Source organism: Dipodomys merriami, unplaced genomic scaffold, assembly GCF_024711535.1.
Source record: "Dipodomys merriami isolate MVZ:Mamm:240054 unplaced genomic scaffold, mDipMer1.0.p SCAF_16, whole genome shotgun sequence".
In the NCBI taxonomy this organism is placed as follows: Eukaryota; Metazoa; Chordata; class Mammalia; order Rodentia; family Heteromyidae; genus Dipodomys; species Dipodomys merriami.
This window is the reverse complement of record NW_027202937.1, coordinates 3,312,398-3,321,318: the sequence shown is the minus strand read 5'-3', so window position 1 is coordinate 3,321,318 and position 8,921 is coordinate 3,312,398. Positions and strand designations below refer to the sequence as shown.

Sequence of the window (8,921 nt, the reverse complement as noted above, 5' to 3'; positions counted from 1 at the left end):
TCACCTTTTAATGTTCTCCATGCATTTCTTTCTAGCTGAATTCTCAGTCTTTGTTTAGAGATGGACGTTCTTCCTGTGTGGGTTTTCAGGGGTGAACGGGCACCTGGTCTGGGTGATTGCTTTCTCTGTCTCATGTTTAATGCTTGGATTTAATAAATGTTCGTTGAATGAATAAATGAATGAATGGTCCAGCCCTGCCTTTGCTGAGCATTTAGATTTTGCAACTTCTCTTGCATAAGCAGGTGCTAGGTGACCCCGTGTGCACTTTCATTCCAAGGATTTTCGACGTGCTTGGCCAATCCAGTGGCAGCTCCTCCTTTCTGGGCAGCCTGTCCCCTCCCCTCCCCTCGCTGCGGGGCACAGGACCCACAGTAGGTCCTCAGCGCATGCTCACGTGAGACTGAGTCAGTTCTTGCTGCCTGGCTCCTGTCCTGATGATCGGAGCGACTTTAAGCAAGTCAGCATACCTTGGGTTGCTTGCCGTTCTCATCTGTAAAGATAAAGGGGTTTGTACTGATGGGCTCCAAGATTCCGTTGACTTTCAAAGACCACAGTGGAATTCAGCAACCCGGAGTGGCTGGGCAGGGGTGCACACAGTTGAGAGTCGAGAAATGAGGAGTTTGGGGGACCTCCGGGGCCTTGTAGAGGGGGGTGGCGTTCTTTTAATGAGGTTTGCCTTTTGTGGAGGGGGGGGTGGCATTCTTTTAATGAGGTTTGCTTCTGACACTTAGGATTTGCCCTTGTTTCCTTGGGGCTCATGGAGCTTCAGCCTGTGACTTCTTTCTCCTCCTGCTCTGTCACTGAGCGGGGAGAAATGAGTCCAAGAATGAGTTTTAAGGTTTACAGGGCAAAGTCTTTATCTGTTATCAGATTCCCTAAAAGACCTGTATCCTTCAAAGTTTAGGAACTCGAATCTAAAAGGCCAGGTTGAGTTGGAGGTGTGGCTCAGGTCATAGAGCACCAGCCAATGAGTGAAAGCAAGCGTCAGATACTGGGTTCGAGTCCTGGTCTTAGACAAAGAAACAAAAGGCCAGTTTCTTCATCAGTAAAATTGGAAGTTTAGCTGGGCGCTGGTGGCTCACGCTTAGCTACTCAAGAGGCTGAGATCTGAGGATCACAGTTAGGAGCCAGCCTGGGAAGGAAAGACTGTGAAACTCTTATCTCCAATAACGTGAAGCTGTGGCTCAAGTGGTAGAGCGCTAGCCTTGAGCAAAAGAAGCTCAGGGACAGTGTCCAGGCCCAGAGTTCAAGATCCAGGACTGGCAAGCAAGCAAGCAATAAATAAATAAATAATAAAGGAAGGAAGAAAGTTCTAAATAACAGGTTGGAGGCATGGCTCACGCAGTAGAATGCCTGCCTAGCAAGTGGGAAAAATCTGAGTTCAAACCCCAGGACTGCCCTCCTCCCCACCAAAAAAAGACTGGAAGTTCCTGTGACCTCTAGTAATACCCAGCATTGCGGATAATGATGCCTAGGTTTAGTTCATTGCATTATCTTCCTTTAAGAGGTTTAACAACCTGTTATTCACATGCACCCCATTTTATAGATGACAACACTGAGATTTGCTGATGCATTCATGGTCACATAGCCTGTGGGTGACAGAGAGGGCCTGCCAGGCAGCTGAGGGATTCTAAGACTTCCTTTTGGGGTCCGTGGCAGGATAGCAACCCAGCATAGCTGCAGGACCCCTCAATCCCTAGGAAGTGTGGGCCAAGGGACGTGGGCTGGTAGTGACACCTCAACTAATGGCAGCTAAGAGAAGGTCGTGGGAAGAAAGGTCTGGTCCAGGTAAGAATTCCCATTGCCCCCTCGCCAACCTCAGCACAAGGGGGCCCTTGGGATGTCCCGGGAACTAGAAAGAGGAGTTGCTCCTCACAGTCAGCCAAAAGCATCCTTTCCCCAGGTGATCAGCTGGTGATAGAGAACTGATGGCATTTCTGCTGGCTGGAGAACCATTGTGGTTCCCCAGTGGACTTTGGGCCCTGCCGCAGGCCTGGGGCTGGTGAGACTTTTTGGAATGTGCCCTTTGTCTTCCAGGGCTACCTTTGGCCTCGCCTCCTGTTTACCTTCCTACTCCAGTCCCTTTGCCCCCTTGGCAGACTGTGCGAGCCCCAAGAAATTGTTGGTCAAAGGTGAGGTCACCAGGAACCTAGAGAAAACAACAGGTCACCATTAACCGTGTTTACCTGCCAGGTGTCTGGGGCTTCACCAGCAGCCTCCTGCCTCTTCCCTGCTGGCATCTCCTGCTGTCTTCAAAGCATGCATCTGCTGGGCAGGTTTTGGTGTAGAAGTTCCTGCAGGGCTTACCCCTGTGACATTCCTCACCTGGGCTTTTGGCATGAGGCCTCCTCCTAGACCGTGTGAGCATGCAAATTCAGACACTTGCTGTCCAGTGAGAGTGTAAGCAATTCTAGGGGAGGAATGTGTTCTCAGGCTGGCTTTTTTTTCCTCGGGGGCGTGGGAGGAAGGTAGGAGATGGGCCAGGTATTGGGGCTTGAACTCGGGGCCTTACACTCTCACTGGGCTTTTTTGGTCATGTCTGTGGCACTTGAGCCACACCTCCAGTTCTGGCTTTTAAAAAGCCTCATTGGATGGGAAGATGGCCCAGTGGTAGAGTGCTTGCCTTGCATCTTGCATGCATGAGGCCCTGGGTTTGATTCCTCAGCACCACATAAGTAGAAAAAAGCCAGAAGTGGTGCTGTGGTTCAAATGGTAGGGTGCTAGCTTTGAGCTGGAATGCTGAGGGACAGTGCCCAAGCCCAGAGTTCAGGCCCCACAACTGGAGGAAAAATAAAAGGTTCATTGGAGATATGAGTCTCTCAGATTTGTCTGCCTCTGCTGGCTTCAAAGCAAGATCCTTAGATCTCAGCCTTCTGAGTAGCTAGGATTACAAGCAGGAGCCATGGGCCCCTGGCCTTGAGCCTGGCACTCTGGCTTGATTTTTTTTTTCTTAACTCATAGCTGGTGTTCTTGAGCCACAGCTGTACTGAATTTTTGGTGATTAATTGGAGAGAAGAGTCTCACAGACTCTCCTGAATAGGCTGGCTTCAAACCTCTATCCTTAGATCTCAGCCTCCCGAGTAGCTAGGATTACAAGCATGAGATACCAGCACACAATCGACCATTGTTTTCTGGCTCCAAGATGGCTTTTTTTTTTTTTTTTCTGCAAAAAGCTTTATTTTCATTTGGTCCAAGGCTTGGGAAGGGCTCCAGGATGGTTAGTTAGGAAGTTTCCAAATGGCTAGAGGCAGAAGTTCGGCCGGAAACCCTGATGTCTGGCGAGGCAGAGATGGCCCCCAAAGGCTGCTGGACTCTGGAGTTTTCTAGTCATGTTTGAGGGTGAGGCGTTCGAAAAGATACTCGCCCAGCTGGGCCTGCGGGGCCGCCCCCAGCCTGCGAAGGTTGGTTAAGTGGTCGCCCATCTTCTTGATGAGCTTCACCTCTTCATCCAGGAAGTGGTTCTCTAGGAAGTCACAGAGATGGGGGTCTGTGCGAGCAGAACTCAAGGCATGAAGATCCACAATGGCTTGGTTCAGGTTCTTCTCCAGGGCCAGGGCGGCTTCCATGGCTTCCACGGTTTTGCCCCACTCATCCCGAGAAGGTTTCTGCACGTCCTGGAACAGCGCGTGGCTGCGCGCTGGTTCTGCATCTTCAGAGGCGCTGGGCGCCCTCAGCTTCTCCTCCGCCAACTCGCGGAAGAAATGGCCCACGCCCTCCAGAGCCACATTGTCGCGATCGAACGAGTAGCCCAGAGAGAGGTAGGTGCAGGAGGCCCGCAGATGCAAGCTGACCAGGCGGTTGACGGCAGCCTCCACCTCGGTGGAATAATTGTGACGAATCTGGGAGGTTATGGCTGGTCGTGGATACAGAGCTAACCACAGAAAAACATGGCGTTGGTTGGTCCTGGAAGCAGGAGATGGGAGAGAAGATAAGGGTCAGAGGCGGTAAGTGGAGAGGCAGTTGGTGGTGGAAAGGAGGAGTCCCTGGGTCTGTTCCGTCCAAGCACTGTTGAAGCAAGACACAGATCTGCGGGACTGGCATGCACTTATGTCTGTAGCAATGGATGGGTGGGTGGATGGATGAAAATGGGTGGGTGGGACTAATGTTCTGAGTTACTTCTTGGGGGAAACCTCCTGAGATTATGTCTGCTCTTTTATTTCTATCTTCTCATTCCTGGGTTTGATCTGTCCACTCCCTTCTGATTTTCCTTGACATTGCTCCCAGGTTGTTTCAGATGGCTTCATTTAAGCACAACCATGGGCAGAGACAATGCCTTCTAATTCTCCTATGTGGCTCTACACTCTCCCCAGGGCCCTGCACACAGCAGGCCTTTCATTGATGCTTACCAACCAAATGGCTGTGCGACACAGGCCTAAGAAGGCCAAGGTGGGCAGACTGTCCCTCAAGGTCACTTACTTTTTGGTGAAAGACCTAGGCCCACCCTTGGCTAACCGCTTGCACACGCCTCTGTCTGGAGCTCCTTTCTGTGTGCAGAACTGATTGTTTCAATCCTCTAATACAGCCAGGCATGGTGTTGCATGCCTGTAATGCCATCATTTAGGAGGCTGAGGTAAGAGCACTAGGAGTTTGAGGCCAGCCTGGGCTATATAGTGAGACTTTATCTCTAGCTAAATAAGTAGTGAAACCGTCAGCGCTCATTCACTTGGTGGTACACTTGGCAGTATGCCACGCAGACGCTGGGCTCCCCTGGGCTCTGAGGAAGAGGTGACAGTTCCCTGGCCACAGGGAGGTCACCCATCACCGGGGATGGGGGGAGCTCTAAGCACTGGAAGGAAAGTACTCCAGAGGTGGGGGGCACCGGGAGCTTGTAAAGAACACTCTAGGCTCAGAGATCAGCCTAGAGGCTGTGGCCGAGCCCCAGAGCTGACCTGCTCTGCCTTTGCAGCCCTCTGTTGACTTCTACAGGCCAGAGGCTTCTTCGCTGGGCACGGCTGGAGCGGCCTTTACCAGAGTTCCGCTTCTTATACCATGACAGATGGGCACTGGCGGGGTGGCCAGCAGAGAGCTCTGCTGCGAGGAGGGTGTGTGTGTGTGTGTGTGTGTGTGTGTGTGTGTGTGTGTGTGTGTGTGTGTGTGTGTGTGTGTGTGTGTGTGTGTGTGTGTGTGTGTGTGTGTGTGTGTGTGTGTGTGTGTGTGTGTGTGTGTGTGTGTGTGTGTGTGTGTGTGTGTGTGTGTGTGTGTGTGTGTGTGTGTGCAGCATGGAGAGAGAGAGAGCCGTGGACAGGGCACGCAGCCCAGCTGAGGCCAAAGCAAGACAGGGAAGCGCCCGCACCACTCAGCTTGCTGCCCTTCCCTTGGGCAGCCGGGTCTTGCACAGTGGCCTTCCTGGACAGCTCTGGTAATCTAGGCTCCCAGGCCCGGTGGCCCCACACCTGGGGACATAAAGTCCATGGGGGGGGGGAAGAGGAGGTCATCTCTTCCCAAGGCAGCCTTAAAGGGCCAGTAGCCTTCCCAGGGTTAATGATTACCTGTTGGGGCACCAAGAGATCCAGATGTCTGTGTGAGTGAAGATCAGTGGTGGATGGGTGAGAGGTGGTGGCTCAACCCTGGGAGGAGGCTGGAGGCTTACTTTGAACATAGCCTCCCTGGAGCCTTCTGGGGCTGGCCTTGGGCCCCTAGAAAGAATCTTTGTGACTCCTTTGGGAGTACGGAGTGAGGGTGAAGTCTAGACTGCTCCCCCAGCTCTGACAGACAGTGCTTTGCAGGGATCTCCTAATCAGGAGGGGGTGGAATTATGTTTTGGGATCTCAGGGCTCCAAGGCCTTGGCTGGGGCAAGGCCCCCAGGCCCCTGCGTAGCCCCCATATACACTCAGGTTCACCAGAGTCAAGAGATTCACCAAGAGTGGTCCCTGACTTGCTTCTGTCCTCCATTGTGACCTTCCACCCCAGCCCTGGAGAGCTGGTGCTGAAACACTGACCCTGACAGCCATGATCCGTATAAGAGTCATCTGGGACTGGGAAGGTGGCTCAGTGGTAGAGTGCTTGCCTTGCATGCATGAAGCCCTGGGTTCGATTCCTCAGCACCACATAAGCAGAAAAAAGCCGGAAGTGGTGCTGTGGCGCAAGTAGTAGAGTGCTAGCCTTGAGCTGAAGAGCTGGGGGACAGCACCCAGGCCCAGGGTTCAGGCCCCATGACTGACCAAAAAAAAAAAAGAAGAAGATCCATACAAGAGCCAGTCCCGTGGGAGGGACATATGTCCCTTCCCTGCTTTTACCCGAGGGGGAGGAAGCTCAGGAGCTTCTGTGACTGCTGAGAGATCAGACAGAGGAGCCATGACCTGCTCGGTGCCGTGTTACCGTCCTGTGCTTTTGGCCAGGACGCGATGGGCTGTGGCTCCACCATTTCCCCCACAGGACTGGCTCAGCCAGTTCCCCAGATGGCTTTCGAGGTTTACCACACAGTCCCATGCACGCTTCTCTGCCTCTCAGGGACAATCTGGTGGTCCCAAACTTGGCCAGGCTGGGCTGTCAGCCACAGGGACCCTGGGATGGCCTGTGGTGGGGTTCTTCCTGCAGCCTGGGGGGTTCTTGGTGACCCGCAGAAACAGGTGGTCCTCCCCTGGGAAGGCCAGTTCTGGCCCTGGCCCTTTGGGCTTCGCATCCACAGAATCTCGCATGAATGATCATAGCTCTCAGTCTCATTTCAGGTGTTCAAATCTAGAGACTTCCACTTTCTTTCTGATCATTTTTATTGAGGGGGAGGAAGCAGTTTTGGAGCTTGAACTCAAGGCCTGGGTGCTGTTCCTTAGCGTTTTCACTCAATGCTGGCATTCTACCACTTAGTCACAGTTCTACTGCAGCTTTTTTTGTAGTCCATTGGAGATAAGAATCTCATGGATTTTCCTGTCCAAACTAGATTCAAACTGCAATCCTCAGATCTCAGCCTCCTGAGTAGCTAGGATCATACCAGCAACTGGCTTTTTTTTTTTTTTTCTTTCTGAGACTGGACCTCGCTATGTAGCTGACAATTCTCCTTCCTTAGCTTCCTGAGTGCTGGGGTCACAGGTGTACAGAACGATATCTGGCTCTCAATGTGGTGTTTTTTTAAAATTTGTCTTTCCCTAATGATGAATACATTTTGAACATTTAAAAAATAACTTTATTGACCATTTGTATATCTTCTTTGGAGAAATGTCTACTCAATTCCTTTGTTTGTGTTTGAAGCAGGTTGGTTTTGATTGTTTCTCTCTGTTCTAGAAATCAACCTGTTATCAGATACATGATTTGCATTTTCTCCATCCTGTGATTGCCTTTCTTTTCTGCTGATGTGCCCTTGATGCACTAAAGCTTGCCATTTTCATGAATGGCTGTTCTTGTAGTAATTTTTATGCCGTTTCACCCGTTGAGGATAGTGACGTCTTTGATTCTTTTCTTTTTTTCCGCTTCTTCTGTGTGATGCTGGGAGATTAAGCCTGGGACCTTGCGCATGCTGGCCAAATGCTCTGTCTCTGCGCTGCCCCTCAGCCCTGGCCCTAATTCTCCAGGATGTCAATTTGGCTTCCTTACCTGGGAGTTCTCGGTGTCTTGTGGCTATTCTAGACCTGACTCATGTGTGTGCCACCCAGAGGACAGAGCAAGCTTCAGGGGACAGGCCCAGACTCACTGATGTCTGCAACCCCAGCCCAGAGAAAATACTCAGCATTTATTTGATGTACTGATAAATCCAACCTAACTTTGAAGGTAGATTAGAGGTTCCGGGTGCTATGGAGAATGAGCATGTGGTGGCCTGCCACTGTTTGTCAGGAAGTGAGGGCAACAGGCCTAGAACACTGGGTTCAAAGCCTTACTTCCTGGCTGTGCAGCCTTGGGCAGGTTACTCAACCCTCCTGTGCTTCAATGTCTTTGCTCTCTTTGAAATAGGAATGATAATAACATCTACTTTAGAAGGTTGGCTTGAGGATCAAATGACTTGTAAATCCCCAGAAAAGAGATCAGTGCATCGTAAATACTAGGCTGCTGTTGCCTGCTCTTCTTACAACTTCATTAAGTGTCAGCTTTTAGGGAGCAGTCCTGTGGCCTCAGTACCTTGCACAGAGTTGACACTCGGGACTTATTGCTTGAGTGACACCATCTTTTGTTTAGTAGGCATTAGTCCCTCCTCAGTCGGCCCTGAATTTCTCCTGTTGTAGCTGCTACTTTAGCCCTGTTCTCTAGGGTCCTGCTGAATAGTTCTCTCTCTCTCTCTCTCTCTCTCTCTCTCTCTCTCTCTCTCTCTCTCTCTCTCTCTCTCTCTCTCTCTGACCTCTAGGAAGGCAACTGCTTGCCGTTCTCAGCCCTTAATATAATATCCTGGCCACAGACAGGGTGGGCGGCGGTGGCAGATATCTGCAACCTCAGCTCTGGCCACGTCTTGGTGGTGTGATCATCTCCTCTCTAGGATGGCCTCAGGTGGAGGCGGCAGGTCAGGGGGCAGGGGTACAAGGGCTGCCGCTCTCCTTTTCTTTCTCCTTGTGATCACGGAGCCCCAGGGCTGTTCCCCGACCCTGGCCCCAACAGCTGGGTGGCTCTCTGTTTGCTTTTGGTACCAGGATGGGAGAGATGCTGACACTGGGGGAGGCAGGCATTGTCTTCCTCCAGACACTCTGCTGGGACTCTGGACACGTGTTCTGTGTCGTGGTTACTGTGCGAGGGCGGCGGGAGACACCTCTGCAGGCTGCCCCACTGCCCTCCAGCCATGGTCACGGCTGCCAGGGCTCGCTGTGCCCTGGGGAGTTCCAGGCCCACACAGCCCTAGGCACTCAGCTGTGCCCTCTGCCCAGGACGCAGCCCTCTCTGGGTTCCTGATGTCCTGGGTTTCCTGACATCACCCTGAGTCCTGTGACTCACCCCTCCCTGCTCAAGAGGAACCTTGTCCTTGAGACTTTGAGCTCTCATGGGATGCTCCCAGGGTGGCAAGTGG

General features: G+C 52.0%; 1 pseudogene; it reads right to left on the bottom strand.

Annotated features, from left to right (window-relative positions):
• Positions 1-3,323: 3,323 nt before the first annotated feature.
• LOC138827907 (ferritin light chain pseudogene) lies at positions 3,324-8,698 on the bottom strand (annotated as a pseudogene).
• Positions 8,699-8,921: the final 223 nt, after the last annotated feature.